At 35.3% G+C, this 26,931-nt stretch overlaps 1 pseudogene; it reads right to left on the reverse strand.

Moving 5' to 3' along the window:
• Window positions 1-593: 593 nt before the first annotated feature.
• Window positions 594-25,445, reverse strand: LOC18594189 (uncharacterized; annotated as a pseudogene).
• Between the last annotated feature and the right edge of the window lie 1,486 nt (window positions 25,446-26,931).

Below are 26,931 nucleotides of genomic sequence, written 5' to 3' on the forward strand. Positions count from 1 at the left end.
ATGCTGAAACTTGCTTATTGTGTAAGCATGAAATTGAAACAATTGAACATTTCTTCTTTTTTTGTGAAAAAACTTGGCCCCTATGGCAGCAATGGAGTGCTTTGTGGAGCTTGGAGTGGGTTTCTCATCACTCCCCCGAGGTTTGCTTTACTACTTGGTTTGACTTCGCTATTACTTTGAAAAATGACTTGATCTAGAAAATGGTGTGGTATGCCATTATTTGGAGTATTTGGTCTGCCAGAAATGACGTGGTTTTTTAACGGCAAGGTTTGGGATGGTTGTCAAGTCTTCGAGCTCATTAAGGTTTGGGATGGGGTATTCTTTGCCACACTCTCATCATTGAATGTGACGCCAGCGATGTTGTGAAATGGTTTAAAAAACCCAAAGAAGTGCCTTGGAGACTAAGACCGCTGATTATTCAAACCCATACTCTGCTTAGTAAGATTCCTCAATGGGGTATTCGTCACATTCTGAGATTCGAAAATGGTGACGCTGATTCTCTTGCTAAGGAAAGTGTGTTTCATCCTCATGACCTGCTTTGGACAATTAGTGACGCTTTGACTGAGGAACATCATACCGTCGTCTGCTAACACTTAGGCCCTCTGCCTCCTCTTTGAGTTGCTCTGCTGGATTTTGCTGAAGTTATTTCTATCCCACCCATTTGCTAGTGAGGCTATGTCCCGATGCACATCTTTTGCTTGTAAGTTAATACTCTTGAAGTTCGCATTGGCTTTGTGCACAACTGTGTTCATATGGGTCTCTCTTTCACTTTTGCTATATAGTTTTTCAGTAGCAAATATGTTAGGATAGGCTTCCTGAGGTGGGCGAAGTTGATGGCTCCCCTGTTTTTGTTCTTGGTTTGAGGCACTTTTGTTCACTGCTTCAAACTGTCTGTACAGGTCCCTCAGTTTGAATACATAATGCTTTTCAAAAAAAAAAAAAAGACATGAACATCCTAGAACAACCAGCTAACAAAGAAAAGAAAAAATCAGGAAAGGCACTTGCCTTCAAAACAAAGAAAACTAGAAATAATGGATTGCTAGGTAAAATAAAAGCACCTTGACGTTGATACAGTTGAACCTGCACTCAAACTTCATTTTCTTGATTTGGGATTCAAAGGAGTCGAATGGAAACGCCAACAACATGATGGTATTTTCATCAGACCTGCCTGTTCGAATCCTTCAAAAACTTGATTTTGATCGTCGTCAACTTTGCAACAACATTTTTCATGTCAATCCTTTCTTCAACATTCTAACGTCAATTGCAAAATAGAAAATGCACAATCCTTTACTGGAAAATGTTCTTGCTCCTTGCTATGGATTAGCAAATTGCCATCTATAACTTTAGTTAATGCAGATGGTAATGACTTTGTCACCCAATGTTTAAGCTTACTATTCCAACAAACATTTCATTCATGGGTTTCTTTTTTATTAAGGTTTCAAGTAGAAGAATACCAAAACTATACACGTCGCTTTTTACATAAACAACTTCTTGCGTTCCATATCCTACATGTAAGTCATTAAAAATATCGTCAAAGCATGCAATGATTTTACATGAATTATCATAACGAATGAAAAAAAGTCTAAAGTTTAAGCATTACTTGGTAGTGCCATATACCCAATTGTAGCTAGTGTCATGGTTTGTACAGTTGAATCCTCCTCACCTAACAACTTTATAATGCCAAAATCACCCCAATGTGCAACCATATCTTCATCTAATGGAACATTGTTGGGTTTTAAATCACAATGGGCCACAGGAATTGTTTGTCCATGATTTAGGTATTCTAATGCAGAGGCCACATCAATCATAATGTTCAACCTATGCAAAATATCAAGAAAATAGTTATGAGAATACAACCACTTCTTGAGACTTCCATTAGGCATGAACTCAAGTGCCAAGGCTTTAAAATCAACATTGCAGCACCTACTGATGATTTTGACTAAATTCCGGTGGCGAATGTTGTGCAAGACCTCACACTCAACGTCAAAGCTCTTGAATGATCCTTCTACCTCAAAATTAAAGACTTTTATGGCAATGTTCAATCCATCTGAAAGAGCACCTTGGTATACCAAGCCAAAACTCCTTGCACCAAGTAGTTTGCTTTCACAAAAACCATTTGTGGCTTGATGAAGCTCTTGGTATGAAATTCTTCTTCGCTTTGCTAAACCAATCAAATTTTCTCGATCAATTTTTTGCCTTGAATGCTTTCTTCAGTTTTGGAAGAAAAAGACAATTTGAGGCTAGAATTAATAGCGTTGGGCCAACTGGCAATAGAATAAATTCTATAAGCTTAGTAGCTTTCCTTGAATGTTTACCAAAATTACTTGTGCATGGTGGGAGTCGTAGTTGAGGTGCACCACATAGTGCTTCACTCCCCATAGATGATTGAATTGAGTAGTTGGCAAAGGGTCCTCCATTAGGAATTTCTCTATGCAGTCTATTGAATGAGACATTCAAATACTTGAGATGCAAGAGTTTTTGCAAGGACTTTGGAATAATTCTTGAGAAATTATTTCTCGATAGATCCAAGAATTCCAATCCTATCAGTCCACCAAATAACTCAAGAATAGACCCATACAATCTGTTACCGGATAATGAAAGATAATTTAGATCTTCAAGCTCATCAATGCTGCTCGAAATTTCACTTGACAATTGATTTTCAAAAAAATCAATAATTGTAATCTAACACCCCATAGCCTCGTATAGTAGTCAAAGTAACCATTTCGATAAGACGAAGGGTCACTTGATGTAAATTTAAGTGTCGAAGAGCGGTTACGGGTGAGAAGAATATTCTAGAATAAAATATTATTTTATGAATAAAATGATATTAAAATATTAATATTTTATTAATTACGAAAATTAATCCGAAAGAAGAGTATATGACTAAATTAAGTGGGGGAGAAGAAGTACGGAAGAATTTTGGAGAAAAACGACGATAATTGTACCCGCTGATTTTATTAAATCGAGCTAGCGCGGGTAAGTAAATATTTAAATATTATGATGATACCGCGTTGAAGTGCAATTTTGATATTTTGGCGGTACACGTATAAAGGAAGATAGATAGATAGAAATTGAAATTTAAAGCACGTCAGTGTCGTAACGTGCGAGTCCGGGAACCCGACCACTAGACGAGAGTGAAAACTTACTAAAAAAATTAGGAGTCGCCACCAATCTTTTTTACTAGATGTGATTTGCCACCTATTGTCTCGATTCTAATCGATGAAGCCTTAAATTAATTTTAAGCCCACTGAAAAGAACCTTAAACTGGTCTACATTTTTCTAGATCTAAGTTCGGGAGTACGGTTACGCCTGGGGAAGGATTAGCACCCTCGGGACGCCCGTTCCATGAATGGTACCATTTTTTAAGATTATCCTAGGCTTTTATTATATTTTCTTAGTTATGATTCTCTTATTTTATTCTCTATTTAACCTAAAATAGAATGCAAATGTGAGGCAAAATGAGATGCATGGCGTGAGATAAAAATATGTCGGACAAATAACCTTTTATCAAGGACGGTTTCCCGGATCCGCCCATCATACTGGTGGGATCTGGGGTGTTCTCTCACCTTGGGAATTATCCGAGAAACTCGCCTTCGCAAATTCAACGAATAATTCCCATCATCGGAGTTATCGTACGTCTTTCTTTAAAAAAAATAATATTTTTGTGCATAATGAACCTAATACGGGTAAAAGCCTTTTATTAAAGATGTTTCCCCGAGCCCTCCCATCATACTGGTGGGACTTGTGGACATCTTTTCACCTAAGAAACTTTTCGAGAAATATCAGCCTTCGCAAGATCCTCGGAAGATCCCATCATCGGGGCTTAAACTCGAAAACAGAAATATTTATATGCAATGATATGCATGATGCAATATATGTTACGCTAATGCAATTGTCTATTTTTTTATCATTTTTTATTATTTAATTATTATTATCATTTTATTTTATTCTTTATTATCATATTTTCTATTTTTATTTTTTATACCTTACATTTTTTATTCTAAGTTACTCTGATATTTCCCTTTTATAATTAGATAAATTGTTTATAATTCCATGTTATTTTAGTGAACAAAATTTTATTTTTCTTTTACATAACATTTTATTAATCTATAGTTTATACCATTAGATATTTAGTGCTCTATTTTAAATTACTTATTGTTTTGATTTTTTTATTTATTTGTCTATTTATTTAATGTCATGTATATTGCATTTCTACAAATTTATTATTTTATTATATTTTGAATTATTTTTATTTATTATTTTTATCCCCTTTTTATCTATTGTTATTTATTTATTATTTTTATTGAATAACTTTTGTATAATCAAATTCTTTATTTATTAAAATTTCGGGATCTTGAAATCGAGGCCCTCCCATCATACTGGTGGAGCCTTAATTCAGATTCCGAACCTAGGAAAAATTGGTCTGGGATTGCGACTTCTCGCATCCCGAACGATCATCCCATCATCAGTACCGAGTTAAATGATTCTTTATCTATATTAAATAATTTATTATCTCATCCCATTTCATCAACTCTATATTTTACGTAAAATTACCTCCTTTGATTTGCTTGTCATTTACCGATTTTATTCCATTACATTTTACGTGTATATACTTTATATTTTTAGTTTTAGCAATTAAATGTATTTATTTGTTTTGTTATATATTTTATGTATATATTTTTTGATCTACTTTTGTAACCAAATATCTATTTCTTCCTAATTTTATTATTACTTATTATACATTTAAATTTATATATATATATATATATATTTCCTATATTCTTATCTACCCCCATTTTTTATATTATAAAACACTCTACTTTTATTCTTACCTATTTCATTTTTTGTTTTTGTATTTAACTAATCATCTTTAAAATGAAATTCTTATTATTCTAACCTTTGCATCTTTGCACTTTTGCTCACACTAATTTCCCAAATTACAGAATGCTATTTGTAGATTTTAGAGCATTATACTGAAATGATTAAATTTTGTTATATATCATCAATTACCACAATAAACCCAATCCATTCAAAACACAATAAATTATAAAATAAATGTGATTTTTTTTGTACCTCACTTGGAATTAGATGGCAACCCGGGTGGGAGAATCACGGCCCACTGGACCTTTTTACCACGCGCACCGTGGGTAGCTAAAGAAATGATTTTATCCCCTCTTGAACAGTGTCGTTTTGAGCCTTTTTCTGCACCAAAGTTCAGCCTCCCTCCTTCAAAACGGTATCATTCTGAGCTCTTCTCCAACTCCCACTCCTTACCAGCAAAACGGTGTCGTTTTGCCCATTAAGCTAGCTATATAAACTGACTTTCTTTTCTCTCTCTTCACTTCCTCCCCTATTTTCTCTCTCTAGCGGTAGTTGCTTTGCCTTCTCTCTACCCATTCTTTTCTTCTTCTCTATAAGCTTTCTTGCCGACGTCGCAGGCGACAACAGAATCCCCACCTACGGCTTCTTCTCTTAGCCTTCCGCCGATTGGGTTTCTCTATCTTTTTTCTGGGTTGTACGGCGGTAACTTCTAGCACCAAATCCGACGTCGGATTCTTCTCCAGATCAGTCGATGGCACTAGCTCAGCTCTCCTTCTATCGATCTTTCCCTACCGTCGGCCACTAGCTCACGCCAGACCTCCCTCTGCCGGCTGCCTAGATCTGCTCTCCCTTTTGCCCAAATCGGGCTCTCTAAAAATCAACCAAAAATTCACCCAAGAACCCAACCATTTTCCCTCTCTCATTATGCATATTTTCTAATTTTTTGGTATTTTTTCTGATGTGTTTTTTTGTTTTTTGTGGATTGTTGTGGCTGCTAGAGCCTAGGGATTTTTGGATTGCTGCTAGGTTTTTTTGATTTTTTGTTTGCAGGTTGTTTTTTCTTCAATTTTTGGTTGCCCCCCTATCTCCTCTACTACAGTGGGGCTTTATACACTCGGCTTTTTGGCCGAGTGTAGTGCCTCCACTACCCTGCCAAACGCGATTTTTTCACGTCTGGCAGGAAGGGTGGTTCCTGGCAAGGTGTGGACGCTCCCTGCCAGACGTACCTCCTATCTTTTTTTTTTTGTTTTCTTCTTTTCTTCTTATTATTATTTTTTATTATTAACACAAAAAGTATGGTGTCTACAGTCAGAAGAGCCAAATTGTCAGAGAGGAAAATTTGAGGATTTAAACTAAAAAAAAAGGAAAAGAAAGACCAACATGGGTCGTCGCCAATGTGGTCAATTGAGAAGTCAACAAGTATTTCTTTTAGTGTTGAATGGTGTAGGGGTCGGCAAGTGAAGAGAAAAATAGAGAAAAGACAAGAAAGAATGGAAAAAGAAAGAAAAGAAAAATAATGGAGAAAGAAGAAGAAAAAGGGGCGCCAGCCAAAGCGAAGGAGAAGAAAGAAAAGAAAGAAAAATAGTGGTTTGGAGAGTTGGTACTCGAGTAAGAGAAAAGAGAAAGGAAAGAAAAAGAGATAAGGAAATTCGGCCAAACCAAAGAGAGAAGAAAGAAAAAAAAAAGAAAAAGAAAGAGAGAAGGAGAGCAGCGATGCCAGAGGAGAAAGATGAGAGAGAAGAAAAAAAAGAAAAAAGAGAAAGGGAGAGCGGCAGTGCCGGAGGAGAAGAAAAAGAGAGAGGGAAGAACGAAAGAAAAAGAAAGAGAAGTAGAAGAGAAACGTTGGCTGGAAGGAAGGCCGGCGGCAAAAGGAGAAAGAAGAGGAAGAGAAAAAAAAAAGGGAGGAACAGGAAAGAGAAAGAAAGAAACGAGGAAAAAAATAAAATAATAAAATAAGAGAAAAAAAATAAATAAAATAATATATATATTAAGTGGGTTTCAATATTTAAGGGTAATAAGTAAAGGTGGTGTGCTGTGGTGGTAAGTCGGAGAAAATAACGAGCAACTAGTAAGAAATAATAGCTAGATACACGCACAAACCAATAGCGAAGTAGTGTCCCGCTATTGTGAGGTGAGTGGGTGCTGAATTTCAAAAACTATATCCCTATAAATATATTATATATGTTACATTTGATAATTGACGAGATTGTGGAAAGCATGAGTTTGTAGAAAGCACTAGGTTGTTTATGATTGCAATCAAGGATTTTGAATCCGTTTTTTTCTATATTACACATAAGTATATATTTACATGCTTTTAATTACGGGGAAACAAACCTTTGACTGGCTTTTCTCTTCAAAATCATACCTTGCAAGCTTGTGTAATGTTTGGGCCAATGGTAATTACTTGATTCATGGGATTTGATAAAAAAAAAATTATCGATTTCACTTAGCATGCTGATTTGATGGATATGCCATGCCTTGAAATAAATTATGCATAACATTCAATTTATGATTTTATTGTTTTTTATCTGTCATGTTTTGCAAATGTATTAAATTGCAATGATTTTCATTTTAACATGATTGAGATTCTCTGGATAGGACCTGTTACCACACCAAGTTAAGTGTGGTTTTTGTGCACAAAGTAGTTATTGTTTATTATTGATATTTGATTGTAAAAAGGGGACCTGAAGCCCCGATACATATTGGATGACGTGAGCAGTTCCCACGAGTAGGTAAAAGGGGACCTAAAGCCTTGATTTGTATATGGTGGCATAGGCAGTTCCCACGAGTAAGTGATGATGTTTGAGAGAGTAAGTCTAAAGGCGATACTAAACCTACCCGAGGATGATAATCACTTGTTGATTTTTGTTATGCAATGCATGGCATTAATACTTGAAATTTATCATTGAATGGCAAGTGAAATTTACGTATTTATTGGTGACTAGTTATTTCACATTTTTATGTTTGAGACTCTTCATTCTACACTTGCCATTGGATTTACTGTTGACAGAATATCGAAGTTGAAAGATTTTCTGGCACTCTAAATATAACCATTTTCTTATGTGTTTACTTGTGATTCATTATTCTTAAGACTTGTAAGGTATAAAAACAAAATCTCTTAGTTTAATGGAGTGTGTTTTCTATGCTTACTTTTGGATTTATAAATATTCCATCTTTATGTTTGTTTCCCCTCCTCGCCTGCTCACAGAGCCAATGATCACTGAGTCTGTGAGACTCACACCCCTCTTATTTTCCCTTTTGCAGACAGAGATTGGCCTAGCATGTAATCATCGATGCATACGATCCACCGCAGATAGGTAAAGACATCTCATAGCATTTTATCTCGAGTCGCTTCGCTGTTAGAGGTCGAGTCGTAGCTCTTTGTTCATTAAGTTGTAAATAGATATTGATGTTGATATAAGTAAATAATTGGAGATTGTGGATTTCAATGTATAAACTTGTGATTAAATGGTTTAAAGCTTGAATCAATTATTATGTTTATGGTTCAAGTCACGATATGAAAGTATTGTTTTAAGTATCAATATGGAATGGTGATTGTATGTAGAGAACTAATGGGCATTTCAAGAAAGGCTTGTTCGAGACTTGGTGGGTCTTTCTCGAAGGTCTCAGACGCCGGTAGCAACTAGAGAGGGGTCGTTACATGTAACAACCTTCCACTTTCCAATGTCAATTGGGAGAACCCCACTAAGAAAATTGGAAGACAAGTTTAGTTGCAAGATATCCACAAGCCTTGTGAAGTTCGAGGGTATTGAGCCAATTAACTTGTTGGAGTCAACAATTAGATCTCTAAGAGCAATGATATCACCCAAGCATCCTGCTATTGATCCAGCCAATTGGTTACTTGCGAGATACAAGAAACCCAAACTCTTCAAACGGCATAACTCAGATGGAATGGATCCTTCTAACTTATTGCCCTGAAGAAAGAGACCTTGCAACTTTTCTAATCTTCCGATTGTGGTGGGAATAGATCCAATCAGTTCATTATTACATATGTACGAGCTGATCAAGTTGCTTAGGTTGCCAATCTCTCCTGGAATGTTGCCTCCAATGTTGCAATCTGAAGCATAGAATTTTTGAAGAGAAATAGAGAGATTTCCTATAGAGATAGGAAGTTCAGCATCGATCAATGGATTATGACTAAAAGATAAGAGTCTCAAGTTTTTGCAATAGGCTAAAGATGAGAGAAAGCTCATTTTTGGAAATGAAGGTGTGAGAGCTAAATTATTTCTTTGTAAGTTGAGCAATTGTAGATCTCTTAGATTTCCGAGGTCATTGGGAATATATCCAGAAAATGAATTAGATGACAAGTCAAGCTCTGTTAGCTTAATGGCATTAGAGATGGAGGTAGGTATTGCTCTATTCAACTCATTAGCATCAAGTAGAAGCCATTCAAGTTTTGGAAGCCAAAGTCCTATGCTCCATGGAAGACAACCTGAGAGATGGTTTAACTCGAGTGCAATGAGCCACAGAGTTGAGCTATTAAAGATATGAGTAGGGATATGTCCGAAGATACTGTTAGATTCCAAATTCAAACTTTCTAATTTTGGTAGGTTGCCTATCTCAAGTGGTATTTTACCTGCCACAATATTAGAAGAGTCATTTGAATTTGATCTAGTGATCATGAAGTAAATAACAAAATTAATCATAAAAGTTTTGCACACATTCCTATTTTTATATTTTATAATGTAGATATATAAAACAAAAAGCCTAACAATTAGGATTTGTAAATAATATTATTCAAGTATTTACAACAATTTTAGCTATACAAAGAAACTAAACATACATTAGAAAAATGTAACTTATTACCTGTCAATTTATTATTACCAAAATTAAGCATTTTTAGAAGCATTAGGTTACCAATCTGTTGTGGAATTTCACCTGCATAATGAAATTCATAAGGCCCACTTGTTTGTCAAACGGAACAATCAAAATTACCAAAGAAAGTTTAGAATTTACAAAGCAATATAATCTTACTCTTTGTAGTTAATTTATTATTTTCCTTTTCAATTTATATAATATAATAAAAATAAATTGAAAAAGTCTAAACCACCAACATAGCAAAGTAGATAGTATATTTGAATTTTTGGTTGAATGATTCGTGAATAGAATAGAAATAAAATTATTGATTGTAAAAGAAAAAGGAATTAAAATAAAGTGACTCTATTACCAAAAACCAGAAAAATATAGAAAAGAAAGATGTAGAAAATCCGGATGATATCATAGGCCACAGAAAGAGGTAAATTATAAACTATTTTGTTACGATTATTAGTTGATGCAGTATAATTAGAACATTTGTTATTTTCAATACAAAATTTTACATTTTTTTGTTTTGTTTCACTAAATTGCGTTTTCTTAATCTTAACTTCACATAAAAAAGAAAAAGGATAAAATATACATAAACTTAAAAGTGATCACAGTGAATTTAATAGAAGAAGTAATAAGGAATTAAAAGAATCACTAAATTGCAAAAATGTGACAATGTTAAAAAACAAACCCTATAAAAAAAGAAACTAAAATATTGTAGGCCCAAAAAGAGAAAAAAAGAAGAAGGCTCTGCTATTGTGAGAAAGAAAGGACTAGAAATATGCTAAAAATGCGTCTCAATATTTATTTTTCTTTTACCTTTGAGGTTGTTGTATCCAAGACACAAAAGCTCGAGCATAGTCAAATTTCTTATTTCAGTCGATGTAGTCCCCTCCAAACGATTATAAGATAAAGATAAAACTTTTAACTCTTGGCACTTGAATAAACTCATTAGACTTGGACCAGAAAGGTGGTTAAAACTCAAATAAAACCCTTTTAATTTAGGCAAACGATCAAACATATCTGACGAGATATGATCAGTAAGGTTATTAAATGTTAAAGCAATTTTTTGCAAGGAAGACAGATTGAGTGGGATGGAAGGTATGGAACCAATTAGCTGATTTCGGCTAAGACTAATCACTAGCAATGAAGATATGCTGAAGACTGAGGAAGGTATGGAGCCCGAAAGTTGATTTTTGTCCAAAATTAAAAATCTCAAGCTAGAAAGATTTCTAATTTGCACGGGGATATGTCCTTGCAGATTGTTGTCATACAAATTCAAGAACTCTAGTTTTGACAAAAAGCACAAAGAAGATGGGATAACTCCCACGAAGTTATTACCCGACAAATTCAAGTTTTGAAGTTTAGAGAAGGAACCAAATCAGGATGGGACTTTCCCGTTGAAATTGTTGTTAGGCAAAATTAGATATCTCAACCGGCGCAAATTAGCCAACTCAATAGGCATCGAACCATAAAAGCCGTTGTTTCCAACGTTGAGGAAAGCAACGAAAGACAGATTTCCCATGTCTTGTGGTATGGTTCTAGAGACATTCATGCCAAATAGATCCAAAGCAATGACTCTATGGTGTCGAGATCCGCATGTGACACCAACCCAATTGCAAATAGAGGTAGCAGTTGATCAGTTGGTTGCCAGAAGATCACTGCTGAGTCGGGCTTCTAGTGCAAGAAGAGCCAACTGGTCTGTGCTGATGTTGGTTGTTGTGGATTTGATAGAGAATGAAACCCCAAAATAAGGCAGCAACACCACCACCATAAGAGCAAGAATGAACCGAGTGTTCCCATGAAGCTATGTAGAAGTGGAACTTGTGAAAGGCACATTTTGAATTATATGTGGGAAAGATGATGTTTCTTTTTCAATATATATAGAAATTGTCAAATTTGTGATAGGACCTATTTCCACATGCACACTTCCCCCGCCCTTCCACGGTGAAAGAAAATTTACCACTTGTCATATTGGAGAGAATTGTTAAAGAGAAATGTTATCATTTCTTACTCATTTTATTGACATATCTAATGGCCAAAAAAAGTATTTTTATTTGTAAAATTTATTACAATATCAATTTAATTCTTTTATATATATGGTACACAATTAGATAAGCAGAAGTAACTCTCTTTCTTTTCAAAAATCTTATCGTACTCTCAAACCACGATTAAAATATAAGATTTCAAGTTAGAAATGTATATTTTAATCCCCGAGGTATCGGTTCAAATATAAGCAGAAACAATATCTTTGGTGTTTTAGATCAAATTATGAATCAAAAATTTTTTAATAGTTTTGGTCAATCTAATCAAAACTACTTCAAAAATACTAATGCATAGGAACAACTATTTAATGAAATTTTTTATAGTTTTACTTTACTCTTGGATAATTCATAAAATTAAGATATTAGGAAACAAATGCTCAAGTAAATTTTCTCAAAATTTCTACAAGAATATACACATAGGTCATAAATACAGTCAAACCTTGATAAATTAATAACTTGATTAAATAATATTTTTTACCGATCCCAACTTGGGACCAACATGGTAAATTAATAATTTGCTAAATTTATAAGATAATACAATTTAAAAAAAACACATAGGTTCCACTTGATATATAAATTAATCTCCTTATACAACAAAATTATATATACACTTGACTCAATTAGGAGGTTTTTGTAAAATATGATTCCAATGTTGCTTGTTTCTTTTTGAAATTGATGTCTTCTTGGACCTCATCTTCAGCTTTTCTTAGTGCATTAAGAAGCTCTACTATAGTGTTCTCATATTGTAAGAGAAAATTGATATTGACTAATAAATGCTCTAATGACCTATTGATCGTATTTGATATTGTTGCTTAGCTCACTTGTAAGTTAAACTTTTTTTACTCCCACTGCTGCAATTGCTTTTGGGTGCAATTTGGATTTTTTATGTTGTATTCCCACAATGCTTTACGCATTTCATCCATCATTGTTGATTTCATTACACCTTTGAGATGAGAAACTATTGTGTTTAGTTTCACCGTTTGTGATACTATATTTTTGTAGATATAACATGTTAATTATTGACTTCATTTCTGTAATGGGATTACCTCTGCTTCATTTTAATAATATTGACTACTTTTTAAAAAAAAATCATTATGTATGAATAAATTAAAGCAAGAAATCCACTATAAGTCCAAACCCATAGAATGGAAAACTGCCAACTAGTCAAGCATGGTGAGATCAAGTCTTTGAGCAATGCCTTAATTGAGACTCTGTCGTCCACTTCATCCGAAAAAAAGTCTTCGTTAACCACTTCATCCACAATTCTCAAAAAATGCCAAATAGTTTATTTCTAATGCTTTGATTCTACATCAGATCATAAAATGGTCTTGACTTGGGTCTCCTTCCCACTATAATTCTTCTCACAACTTTGTCAAAATGAGTAAGTGCACCCGTCAACCATGACATCCAAAGCCTCCTCTAATTGGGGTCAAATCTTTCTTAGTTATTACTCTAAGATGGATATAAGATCTGTAAGTTTACAACAAAAATTTTGAATACTATAATTTGCAAGACGTGCCAGTTGACCTAGTTTGATTCTATTCTAGACTTGACTACTACTTGTCGTAACGTGTGGGTCCGAGAACCAGACTGCCAGACATCGGCGAAAATAAAATATCTTGGAGTCACTACCAATCTTTTTTATTTAGGTGCGATTGGCCACCTGTTAACCTGATTCTAATCAACGAAGTCCTAAATTAAAATTTAGGTCCGTTGAAAGAACAAGAACTAATCCACGTTTTTAGAGATGGGCTCGAGAGTGTAGTTACGCACAGAGAAGAGTTAGCACCTTCGTGGTGCCCGTTCCATGAACTGTACCATTTAATCTTAAGTTATCCTATTATAGCCTACTTTCGATTTAATCCCTACTTATTAACTAATTTTTTATTAAATTAACTGACTGAGTCTTTTACTCAGTTTTACGTGTGCACATGATGCAAGCGTAAAATGATGTCATGACTTGTTTATTTTAAATAATGGGGTTGGCAATTCTTTATTAAAAAATCATTCAAAGACCATCCCAACGCTTTGGTGAAGTCTCGAAATTTTTCTCACCTAGAGATATCTCCGAAAAAACTCATCTCTACAAACTTTTCGGGAAAATCCCATCATCGAAATTCTCGCACCATTTGCAAGATAAATGTGGCATGCTATGACAAGATAAAATGATGATATCTACATGCACGCGTTTATTGACTTAGGTGATTCATAATTCATCTAATTATGTGTTTAATAATTTATCACCTTGTTTATATGCTTATTATTATTTGTTATTTTTTTATGGATTATCTATTTATTTTATTATTTTATTATATTTTTTGTTTTCTATTTAGATCCATATCCTTTAATCAACGTTGTTGATTAATATTTACTTGATTATATAGCTTATCAAATAAATAATTAATTAATTTTTTTAAACCATTAAATTAACTTTATTTAGTAATATTTATTTAAGCTAATTAACTAATTATATTAATTTAAGTTCAGATGCAACATTATGTAAAATTTTTTTATATATATTATTTTTTAACAACGATTATTTGACTTGACGGATCTTGAAGTTTAAAGTTTGGATTTATCCCGACGCTTCGGTGAAAATCCATCTCGAACTTCGCACAAAAAAAATCCACTTAAAAAAGGTAACTCTTTGCCTTTATTAGGTGGAGTTTCTCAAATAATCATTTTATTTTATTTTTATATTTGTATCATGTATTTATATATATATATATTATATTTACAAGTATCTAAATATATTTATACTATAAATATTTTCTTCTTTTTAAACATCTCTTTTTTTTTTACTATTTATCCTATACTTTAAAATATTATCTAAAATACACCTTAAGACACTATACTAAGTAATTTAACTTAATTTTATGCCATCTAATTACATATTTAACCTAATGAATTGAACCAAACCCAAGCAACATAATTCATAATGCATTCATAAAAAAAGAGATTAAATTTTTACCTAATTTGAGTTTTAATAATGACTCAAATAATTTGTGTATAACCCACTAAATTCTTCAATCAATTGGGCCGTTGGAGGTCCAAAAGAAAAAATCTTTCCTTTTTCAAAAGACCCAATGCCGTTTACCTTTATTCTTTTTTTTTTCTTTCTCTTTTTCTTTCTTGTTCTTTCCTTCAGCCGCTCCCCCCTTCTTCTCTCTTTCGTTTTCTTTTCTCTTTCTTTTTTTCTCTCCCAGCCGCTCCCCCCTTCTTCTCTCTTTCTTCTTTCTTTTCTCTTTCTTTCTTTCTCTTTCTTTCTTTCTCTCCCTGCCGCTCCCCTCTTTTTCTCTCTTTCTTCTTTCTTTTCTCTTTCTTTCTCTCCCAGCCGTTCCCCCCTTGTGTCGCCAACCACCCAAACCTTTTGTGCGCCGCTCAGATCCGGCACCACTCACCCCCTGTCTCTCCTCACGTTGCTGAATAGATCCACACTCACTGGCTCTCTCCGATTTTCGTTTCTTTTTTTTTTTGTAATTTTTTGTAACTTTTTTTTTTATTTGTGGATTGTGGATTGTGGTTCTTGGCTGCTAGATGTTTAGGATTTTTTTTATTTTTTTTTGTTTCCTCTGGTTTTTTTTTTAATCTCCCCCTCTACTCCAGAGTTCTTTAGTGTTCTTATAGAACCCAGTTGTCCAAATTTTTGGACAATCAGATAGGGCAATCGTGCTTTTCAGCATGAATATTGGATGGGTGCCTTAAAGTCAAAAACGGATCTGCAGGACTAATCTTCAAATCCCAACCGTCGGAGGAGCATTTAATGCTCCGTTTTTGTTGACTGTGGAGGCCGGGTCTCCAGACTCATCGCCTTTTTTTTAATTTTATTTATTTTTATTAGATGATTTTATTTATTTTTATTATTATTATTATTTTACTTGAATGGGTGTCTACACTACTTGAACCTAACAAACGTGTAGGAACTTGTGGAAGGAAAACTTTTGAATTATATGTGGAAAAGATGATGTTTCCTTTTCAGCATATTAGATAGAAATTGTCAAAATTGTGATAGGACCTATTTCCACATGCACCCTTCCACAGTGAAAGAAAATTTACCACTGGCATATTGGAGAGAATTCTTAAAGAGCAATGTTACCATTTCTTATTCATTTTTATTGACATATCTAAAGGCCAAAAAAAAGTATTTTTATTTATAAAATCTGTTACAATATCAATTTAATTTTTTTATACATGTAGTACACAATTATGTAAGGAGAAGTAACTCCTATTTAAAATCAAATATTGTGTAAAGATGGTTTGTAGAGAAGGTAGGTTTTTCTGATCAGTTGTAAGCTTCCTTATAGGTGGCAACATTACTGATTTTAGGATATTATGCAATATAAAGCTATAACATCTTGAAATCAGGATTTTACATATTTCCTTCATTAATAAAACACCTCCATAATTTTTTTTAAGAAAATGTTGGCCCCAAAAAAACAGAACCTTAAGTGAGTGTTTGACTTAGTTCATAGAAGTGATTTTCTACAGCAAAAGCAGAAACAATATGTTTGGTTGTCAAAATTTTAAAATTTTTGGTTTAAGTGGAAAGTTCATTTGGTGTTTTTGACGAAATTATGAATCAATTTTTTTTCATATTTTTGGTCAATCAAATTAAAACTTCAAAAATATTAATGTACACTAACAAATCTTAATGAAATTTTTTATAGTTTTACCTTACTATTCAATAATTCATAAAACTAAGATATCAGGAAACAAATGCGCAAGTGTAAATTTCATTGAAATTTCTTTAAGAATATACACGTAGGTCATAAATATTTCAAAATGGTATTTATGAATTAAAACATAACATCTTTTTTTTTTTTATGTATGATATCTAGTATAAGTCCAAAACCAAAGAATGGAAAACTGCCAACTAGCCAACCATCGTGAACTAAAGTCTGTGAGCAATGACTTCATTTAGACTTGTCGACCAATTCATCCAAAATTCTAAAATTCCAAAAGCAAGTCTTGGTCAACCAGTACTTCATCCAAAATTCCAAAAAAACAATAGCAAGTCTTGGTCTTCCAAATTCTAGAAAACAAAAGAAAATCTCTGTCAACCATATCCCCAACAAAATTAATTTTAATTAAAGTTATACACATCTAACATAATTCTTCTGAAAAAAAAAAAATTACAAGCTCTTTGCGTAGGTGTTTATATTTTACTGTGCCTGGACATACTCTTAGATTCCTTTATTTAACATATTGATTAATAATGGATATCAAGTTTATGATGACAATATTCCTTTTCATGTATATGAATAATATCCCTTTTACTAGTTCACTGCAAGAATTGAACTAAAAGGAGAATAATGAATTCGTCCTTTTGGCCCTTTAAGGAGAAAGAACTGAAGAATACATGTTCTTGATTTATTGCAAACTACGATTTGAATCATGCAGCCAGTAATTAACAACCACTAGTGAGGCTAATCACATATTAAGCAACATTAATAATCAATCGGAGGTATTAATTATGCCAGTGATTGCTACATCATCAACACTGAATTTTCACTTGTTGATGTTCCATGACAGTCTAGGCAATCTTCCGTAAGAAATTCCTAGGTCCTCTCAATCTTTCTGATCTAGTTTCTCCCAAAAACAGAATGTGTTGCTTGAAATCATTGTTGAATCTTCCTGTACAAATTACAATAACATAGGGAAAATAAGTAGTAGATGTCAAGAAAATTTTTTTCTTTAAAAAAATGCCAAATAGTATATTTCTAATGCTTTGATACTGCATCAGATCATAAAATGGTCTTGACTTGGGTCTCCTTCTGTAACACCCCATACTTTGCTATGTTGACTAATAGAACTTATCGGATACCAATTGACGTTAATTAGAATGTTTAAGAGTGATGAAGGGTAAAGGGATTATTCTAGAGTAAAATATTTCGCACTTGAAGAAATAGTAATTAAATAATAATATTTTTATTGAGGATGAATTAACGATATAAAAAGTTATTCGGAAGTGAATTGGGGCCAAGGAGACAAGTGAAAAATTTTAGAATAAAATAATATTTTATTAATAAAATATTATTAAAATATTAATATTTTATTAAGTATCAAAATTTTTAATGAAGAAGGAATATATGGTCAATCTAAGTGGGGGAGAAGAAGAACGAGAAAATTTTAAAAAAAATGACATTAATGGGACCTACGTGTCTATTAAATAAACCTAGCGTGGGTAAGTAGTATTTAACTATTGCGGTGATACCGCGTTGAAGTATAAATTTGATATTTTATTGATACAAGTGTTAAGAAAGAAAAATAAAAAGAAATTGAAATTAAAAGATTGTGGGAGGATATAATTAAAAAAAAGTGAAAACATTAGAGGGCAAAATAGTAATTTTACCGTTAATTTGGTCAAAGCTTCCAAAGGAAGCTTTGACTCTTCATCCGTATCCCATGGTTGGTTCTTATCTCCAGCCAAAAGATATTTTTCTTCTCCATCTTCCATGCTCCCAATGCCATTTTCATGCTCCCACACCATTTCACCTTGCCACCATGCATTTGAAAAGAAAAATGGCTTTATTTTGAAAGGAAAACTATACTCTTGGAAAGAAAATAGATGAGATCAGTTGGAAGAAAGGAGAAAGAAAAAGAGAGAAAGGAAGAAAAAGCTTGGTTTTGGTGATTCAAGCAAGGAAAGGTAAGGATTCTTGTTTTTAGCTTGAGTAATCTTTGAAAATGAGTTAGTGACTAAAAGAAATATCTTGTGACAGCAAAAGTTGGCTTGATTGGAGAAAATTGGTGACATACAATCCAATGAACCCGTGGGTACATGATGGACTTAAGGTGGAAAAGTAAAGCGGTAAGCTTAACACTATGTTTAAAGCCTACAGTTAGTTGAATATTGTGAGGAATTATGGTTGTTGAAAAGATCTATTTGCATAAGCTAATTGAAAATTGTTAAGTTTGTATGGCATGCTGTTTAAAAGAAATGAAAAATGAATATTGTGGATGAAGGATGGAGAAACAAAGTATTGAAAGTTAGATAGATAATGATGTATGTAAACTTGAAAATAATTGAGTGAAAGTGAGAATGATTGTTGCTGCTATATATATGGGTTATGTGTGAAAATATAAGATGAATTTGAATGAAAATGGCCGAAAAAAGGTTAATATGGGTGCTAGAGTCATAAATAAGTTGCCGGTAATTATAATTTAAAGAGTTACGCAAGCAAAGGATAAAGGCAACATTGGTAAAAATGTGTCAAGATGTATATGAGTATGCAAGGTTAAGTCAGGAAAAGTGGTGATTCTAACATAGTATGAGTTATTAACATGATGGTAATGTTTGAATAAGGAGGAAAATAGGAATGATAAACACTAAGATTATTAGATTTGGTTTATTGCTAGGAAAGTTTGCCGTGGTGGCGTACCGGGCAAGGAAACAAGTGACCAGCAAGTAGAAATGCGAGATACGCACCCGAATCAATAGTGACGAAGCGTCTCACTATTGTAAGGTGAGTAAGGGGTGCCTATTTCAAAATTTTCCATAGCTATATAATGTTACACGTTTTATAAATGTTGTCAGATTTCATTAAATGCAATTGTGGAAAGCATGAGCTGTCAGACTCGATAGGCGATTTCTAAATGGATTTATAATGATTTATATACTGTTATTATAGAAAGCATGGGCCGGTAGGACTCGTAGTAAATTGTGGATGCAAGTTGTTTTGAAAATTATTTTGGATATATCTATAGATGAGCTATATACGTAAAGTGTTTAGAAACTGGGAAACAAGCCCTTTTATACTATTTTGCATTCAAAATATGTGCCTTGTATTTTTGTGTGATATGCATAGTTTACATGAAATAGTTAAATGATTTAGAATGCAAGATTTGAGCACCGGTTTTAGTCCGATCTTTGTATAAGAGAATACACCATGCCTTTTTATGTGAAAAGTAATTTGAAGGGTTATTGAACCTTGGTTTCAAATGGTTTTAAGCGAAAGACTTGGAAACATCAATGTGATTTTTGAAAATGGTTTTGACAAACCAAGTGCTTCGAAAGTAGGCCGACTGTCACTTCGGTTAATTGTGACCCTCGTACACGAGTGAGCTTTAGTTAGAGAACCTTTGGGTCACTGACGGGAGGTTAGGCATGGCGAGGGCCACGACCTATGATTTCTATACGTGGCTAGGCCATAAGTGATCCGGTAGAGTGAGACTCCCGGATGTGCACGATAGCAACCGCTTGATTCTCCGATGTCGGCCAAAATCATGGAGATTGCCATGGCTATGGGAATCCGATGGAGTAAGACTCTCAGATTGTTATTACGTGGAAGTGGGTCCATATATATATATATATATATATATACATACATAACCACCAATACCACCACAACCTCACCCAACTCATGTGCAACCCCCACATCGTGCACATAGCTGGAGTCATTGTCTGCATCCCCCACATCGTGCACAACTAATATCGCCATGTGCATCCCCCACATCGTGCACAGACAATATCATCATTCACACTCCCGTAACCGTCATCACCGGCATGTGCTCCCCCACATCGTGCACATGCTCAGTTATATTTACAACAATATTACTATCAATACATATCATATATATTTAGGTATATATATCAACATAATACAAGGCACATGGATTCATCACAGTCACATTCCACAACGCAAAACGTTTCATTCAAAAGCTTGTTCCCATGCATGTTTTAGAGAAAATAGATGAAATATTTCAATGGATTTAATCAAACACATATACCCTAATCCCAAAACATTTTAATGCAAGTTTACTTACCGATATTTGTTAAATCTTTACTCAATTCCAACTTCCTCTAATGGTCCAAATGGGGCGATGGAGCTTCGTTGGAACCTATCATCATAATAGCATCACAATTAACTCAATTCACATAAATATAGTTCTAAAAGCTATCTCCTAAATCATGTTCTGCTAGTTATTCCTAACTAGTTTCCAACTACCATTAAGTGGCTATCTATTTCACTATTCTAATCACACTAAAATGAATAAATCATCTTAACTAAAAAACACTCACAGATCTAACCACCAGCCATTCTCAACAACTAAAAATATCAACTCAATTTCAATACTCACCTTGCTAGATTTGTAATTGGATTCCTCCTTAAGAATTCCCAAACTATTATAAAGAGTCTTTCTTTCTCTCTCTAAAACACCTAGCTAGTGAGAGAAAGTATTAGTTTAAGATTTTTGAGGGTTTTTAAGGTGAAAGAGTAAAAGAGCACAAAGGGCTTGTGAAAAGGTGCACAAAAGCATGAAATTTGAGACTAACTTGAGAGAGTTATGGAAGCTTGAAGAGAACTCCCATGGAGGATGAAGAAACGTGAGATGAAAAGAAAGATGAGAAGAAGAAGTTGCTGGAAATATGAAGAAGGCTACTGAAGAGTAGATATTTATAGTTAAAGTTTATCTAATTTTTCATGCAATTGCAATAATGCCCTTAACAAAGCCACTTGTCTTTCTCGTTTTCTTGTGCAATCTTTCTACTCTTTTGACACTGGGAAAAGGTCTAAAATCTTTTGATAAAGGTCTCTTAAATAGCCCTCAACAGCCTTAGCTTCAAAAATCCCCTAAACTTGTTATATTTTGAAAATTACGATGAGGGCCACGGCTCTCAGTTTCCAGCGCGGCGGCGCTCAAATGTTTTGTCCAAATCTGTTCTTCTAACATAGTACTTTCATTTTGATAAAGATTTTGACCACCTTCCTGTCAGAACTGGGTAAAGTAGTAAACATCAAAGTTGTAGCCCTACCTCTTAGCTTTCTAATGGTTTAAGAATTATGTTATTTGGACTTTTGTAGTGGGAGATATGCTCAAAAAAACTAAAATATATATAAATAGAGCAACAGCCCATTATGCACCTTTCTTCACCAATTGAAATCATTATTTAATCCTACTCTTATAACGACATAAAATAATTATAAGTAAAGTAAAACTAGCATCATTAGCTCAAATTAAACCTTTAAACATAAGTTTTACCTCTAGTTATGCATCTATGAAGGTCGAGGTTTCACATTCTCCCCTTTTAAAAGAAATTCGATCCTCGAATTTAAATCAAACTATAAGGCAACGTACCTCTACATATTAAAGAGGTGTGGATACTTTGTTCGCATCTCCTCATCGGCTTCCCAAGTTACCTCTTCACTGGTGTGGTGTCGCCATAATACTTTAACTGAGGCTACTTCTTTTGAATGGAGCTTCTTGACTTGTCTATCAAGGATAGCCACGAGTTACTCTTCATAGGTTAGATCATCTCTCAACTGAATAGTTTCATATCGTATTACATGAGATGGATCCGGATTATACTTCCTCAGCATCGACACATGAAATACAGGATGAATATTCAAAAAACCCAGTGATAGTACCAAACGATATGCCACTGCTCTAACCTTTTCTAAGATCTTGAAGGGTCTTATATATCGCAGACTTAATTTTCCTTTTTTGTCAAACCTCATTATCCCTTTTGTTGGTGAGACCTTCAAAAATACATGATCCCCCACCTAAAACTCCAAGTCTTTCCATCTGTTATCAGCATATGATTTTAGTCTACTTTGTGTTGATAACATCCTCTATCGAATCATGCATATTTTTTCAGTGGCATCCTGTACCAATTTTGGCCCCAGAAGTTTCCTTTCTCCTACCTCTAGCCATCCAATAGGTGACCTGTATCTTCGTCCATATAATGCTTCAAATGGTGCCATTTGGATGCTACCTTGGAAACTGTTGTTGTAAGCAAACTCCACTAAGGGTAGATACCGATCCCATTTGACCCTAAGGTCTATTACACATGCCCTCAGCATATCTTCCAATGTACGTATTGTTCGTTCAGATTGCCTATCAGTCTGAGGGTGGAAAGCCGTGCTGAAATCCAACTTAGTGCCCAACGTTTCCTACAACTTTCCCCAGAACCTATTGATGAATTGTGCTCCTCTGGCAGATACTATAGAAATGGGGATACCATGCAGTCGTACTATTTCATCCACATAAACTCCAGAGTACTGAGCAACCCTGTAAGTAGTCTAAATCGGAAGAAAATGGGCTGACTTCGTTAACCGATCTACTATGATCCAAATTGAGTCGTAGCCCCCATTAGTTCGAGGCAAGCCCGTTACAAAGTCCATTGCATCATGCTCTCACTTCCATTCGGGCACTGGTAATGGTTGTAGTAGCCCTACAGGCCTTTGATGCTTGGCCTTAACCTGTTGACAAACCAGGCACTTGGAGACGAACTCAGCTACATCTTTCTTAAGTCCTTCCCATCAATATACCTCTTTCAAATCTTGATACATCTTTGTAGCCCCTGGATGTACCACATAGGCTGCCATGTGTGCTTCCTCCAGTAATTCTCTCCTCAATCCATCACTATCGGGCACATAAAGTCTGGTTTCATACCTCAATACTTCATCTGTGCCTTTAGTCAACATCTTTCCTTTCCTTCCTTGAGGGTCCTTTAAGGCCTTAGTTATAAACTCATCTTTACTTTGTGCATCTTTAATCTGGTCCATTAAGATAGGCCTCACTCTAAAATGTGCTAGCAATGCATTTACCTTTGAAACTTCCAAATGTACACCCATGTTTCCCAAGCTATGTATCTCCCTAATTAAGGATATCCTATCTGTAGAGATATGTGCCAGACTCCCCATGGATTTTTTACTCAAGGCATTCGTCACTACAGTTTCCTTACCGGGATGGTAAAGAGCAATTCAATCATAATCCTTTAGCAACTCCATCCACCTACATTGTCGCAAGTTAAGATCCCTCTGCTAAAATATATACTTTAGGCTTTTATGGTCTGTATATATCTCACAAGTCTCACCATACAAGTAATGTCTCTAAATCTTTAAGGCAAACACGATTGCTGCTATCTCCAAATTATGTGTGGGGTAATTCTACTCATGCCTTTTAAGTTGCCTTGATGCATACGCAATCACCTTCCCATGCTGCATTAATACACACCCTAAACCAACCCACAATGCATCACAAAATATCGCATAATCCCATGTGCCTTGCAATAGACTTATTACTGGAGCTGTGGTGAGACATGCCTTAAGCTTCTCAAAGTTATCCTCACAAGCATTTGACCACTCAAATTTTGTATCTTTACGTGCCAGCTTGGTCAGAGGGGCAACTATTTTGGACAAGTCCTTCACAAAATGACGATAATAGCTAGCCAAACCCAAAAAGCTTCTAATCTCCGTAACTGAGGTTGGCCTTGGCCACTTTTCCACTGCCTCAACTTTCTTTGGATTAACCTGTACCCCATTTTTGGATACCATATGTCCCATGAATGCAATGCTTTCAAGCCAGAACTCACACTTGGAGAACTTGGCATACAATCGATGTTCTTTCAAAGTTTGGAGCACTATCTTAAGATGCTACTAATGCTCCTCTCGGTTCTTCAAGTAGATCAAGATGTCATCAATAAACACCACCACGAACTTGTCTAAATAGGGCTTGAACACTCGGTTCATCAAATCCATAAAGGCCTCAAGGGCATTCGTAAGCCCAAATGACATCACCAAGAACTCATAATGCCCATAAATTGTTCAAAATGCGATCTTTGGTATATCTTCATTTCGGATCCTCAACTTATGGTACCCAGATCGCAGATCAATCTTGGAGTAACATTGTGCTCCTTGTAATTGATCAAATAAATCATCTATTCTTAGAAAGGGGTACTTATTCTTCACCGTCACTTTATTAAGCTGTCGGTAGTCAACACACAATCTAAGTGACCCATCTTTCTTCTTTACAAATAACACTGGTGCTCTCCATGGTGAAACACTACGATGGATGAAGCCTTTATCCAACAAATCTTCTAACTGATCCTTAAGCTCTTTAAGCTCCGCAAGTGCCATTCTATATGGGGGTATGGATATAGGTCTAGTGTCGGGAATCAAATCTATGCAAAATTCAATCTCTTGCTCTGGAGGCAAACTTAGTAGTTCCTCAGGAAATACATCCATGAACTCATTCACCACCGACACTTGGCTTATATCTCCAACCTTCGCTTGAGTATCCTTCACAACAGCCAAGTAACCTGAACAACCCTGTCTTAATAACCTTCTGGTGGACATGATTGATATCTAATTGGTTGAAGCATTACTCTTATCCCCCTAAATACTAAATGATGGTTCACCAGGAAAATCAAATCTAACCAATTTATGATAGCAATCCACACTAGCATGGCAGGGTGATAGTCAATCCATTCCCAAGATCACATCAAAGTCTAAGGTGTCTAACACCACTAGATTCACCAAAGTGTCTTTGTCCTTGACTCGAACTACACAGGACCCATTCGGCCACAAATACCTCCTTTAAAGGAGTAGACACCACTAATTGTTCTTCTCTCTTAACACGATCCTTAGCCAAACGAAATGCAAAACATGAAGAAATAAAAGAATGGGTAGCACTAGAATCAAACAATACTCGAACGTCCATATTACAAACAGAAAGAGTACCTGAGACCACTACATTGGATGTTTGGACCTCTTGGGGTGTTAAAGCATATACCCTCGCTTGGCCCTCACCCTCTGAGCTTTGACAACCAAACCCAGATGGCCTGCTCTGAGAGGAAGCAACAGCACCTCTACCTCTCAATCTGCTAGCCTCCTGACTAGACAAGGCAACTACTGAAGAAGTAGACAAAACTAGTTGAGTAGAGTTACGGGCAGAACCTTGCGATTGCTGAGCCATCGGGCAACTCCTTTGTAAATGTTCAGGTTGACCACACTCATAACAAACTCTCATAGTACGGAAGCATTTTCCTCTATGTCGTCCCCCACAAGTACTGCAACGACTGATAGCTTGGCTACCTTGCCTTGAATCTTGCTGCCTCCCCACATTAAAAGTTTTTTACCGTGATCCCACGCTGGCACTAGTCACGTCACTCCCCTTTTGGGATAATCTTGAGTCCCTCTATGGGCCTTGATGGCTAAAAGATGAATACTACTATTGAAGTCTCTACGACTTTGATAGCCCTTTATCTTAGCCCTTTTTGCTCTATCCCTCACAACCCTACTCTCACTGGTCCTTATCTCAATCCACTGAACACAATCCATTACTGCAGAGTAGGTGTTGAAATCTTGGGATGCCACAGCCTTAAACAATGGCTCCACTAGCCCATCCACAAACCTCTGAATCTTTATCTCTTCAGTAGAAACTAAATAGGGCGCATACCGAGCTAGCTGCTTGAATTTGATGTCATACTTAGTGTCTGTAATAATGCCTCAAACTCTCTAGCTCGTGCATTATGTACATTAAGTGGTAAGAATTGATCTAAGAAGGCTGTATTGAACTCCGTCCAAGTCAACGGCGTTGCATCTGCCGGCCTACCTCTACACAAGGAGCCATACCACTTTTGTGCCACGTCTTCTAATCGGAAGGCGGCTAGCTCAACTAATCTAATACTAGAGCATCCTAGGGCCTCACAAATCTTCTCCATCTTATTTAAGAAAATTTGAGGTTTCTCTAATGCATCAAACCTTGAAAATGACAAAGGCTTAAGCTTCAAGAAATCAGAAAGGGAAATCTCTAAATGACCCCTCTCAACCTCAAGATGTTGGCGATCGGCCTGTCCTTGGGAACTATGAGATTCTTGTACTAGAAGTCTCCCCTCCACTATCCTCTGTATATCGTCCATACGGGTTGCCATCATCTCTACAACTGGATTAACTCCCTGTAGGCCTACCACCAAGTCCTCGATGGTGATGCCCCTAGTTGGATGTCTATTTACATCGCCCGAAGACTGTCCGTCATCTCGTCTACTCACAGGCGTATCCACCCTCACTATCCTAGTGGCCCTACCACATCTACCTCGCCCCCTAAGGGTGGATGCTCGTGGCCTATCGATCAGCTCATTAGGAGCATCTTGCTCCCCCATCCATCTTGAGGCGGCTTGTGTCTTAGGCGACATTCTTACCTAGACAAAAGCAAACACCTGTTATTAACACAGTTTTACAATCATAGCTAAAGGAAAATGTGGTTTCTAAGATAGGGAATCTATGTAGTTTCTTGGTTATGAAGTGTGTCGCGGTTCACAGTTCATTACCAAATATCCCACATAAAGACTCAACACTCCGCTGGACCAACAAAAAGAAGTCCTATGACCTAAACAACCTAGGGCTCTGATACCAAGTCTGTCACGACCTAAATTTCGAGCCATGACCAGTGCATGGATCCAATGGCCATAGTTCACCAAGCCCAAGCAAGCTTATTTATATAATCTTGCTCATCA

Source organism: Theobroma cacao, chromosome 7 (assembly GCF_053813885.1).
Source record: "Theobroma cacao isolate CCN51 chromosome 7, ASM5381388v1, whole genome shotgun sequence".
Taxonomy (NCBI): Eukaryota; Viridiplantae; Streptophyta; class Magnoliopsida; order Malvales; family Malvaceae; genus Theobroma; species Theobroma cacao.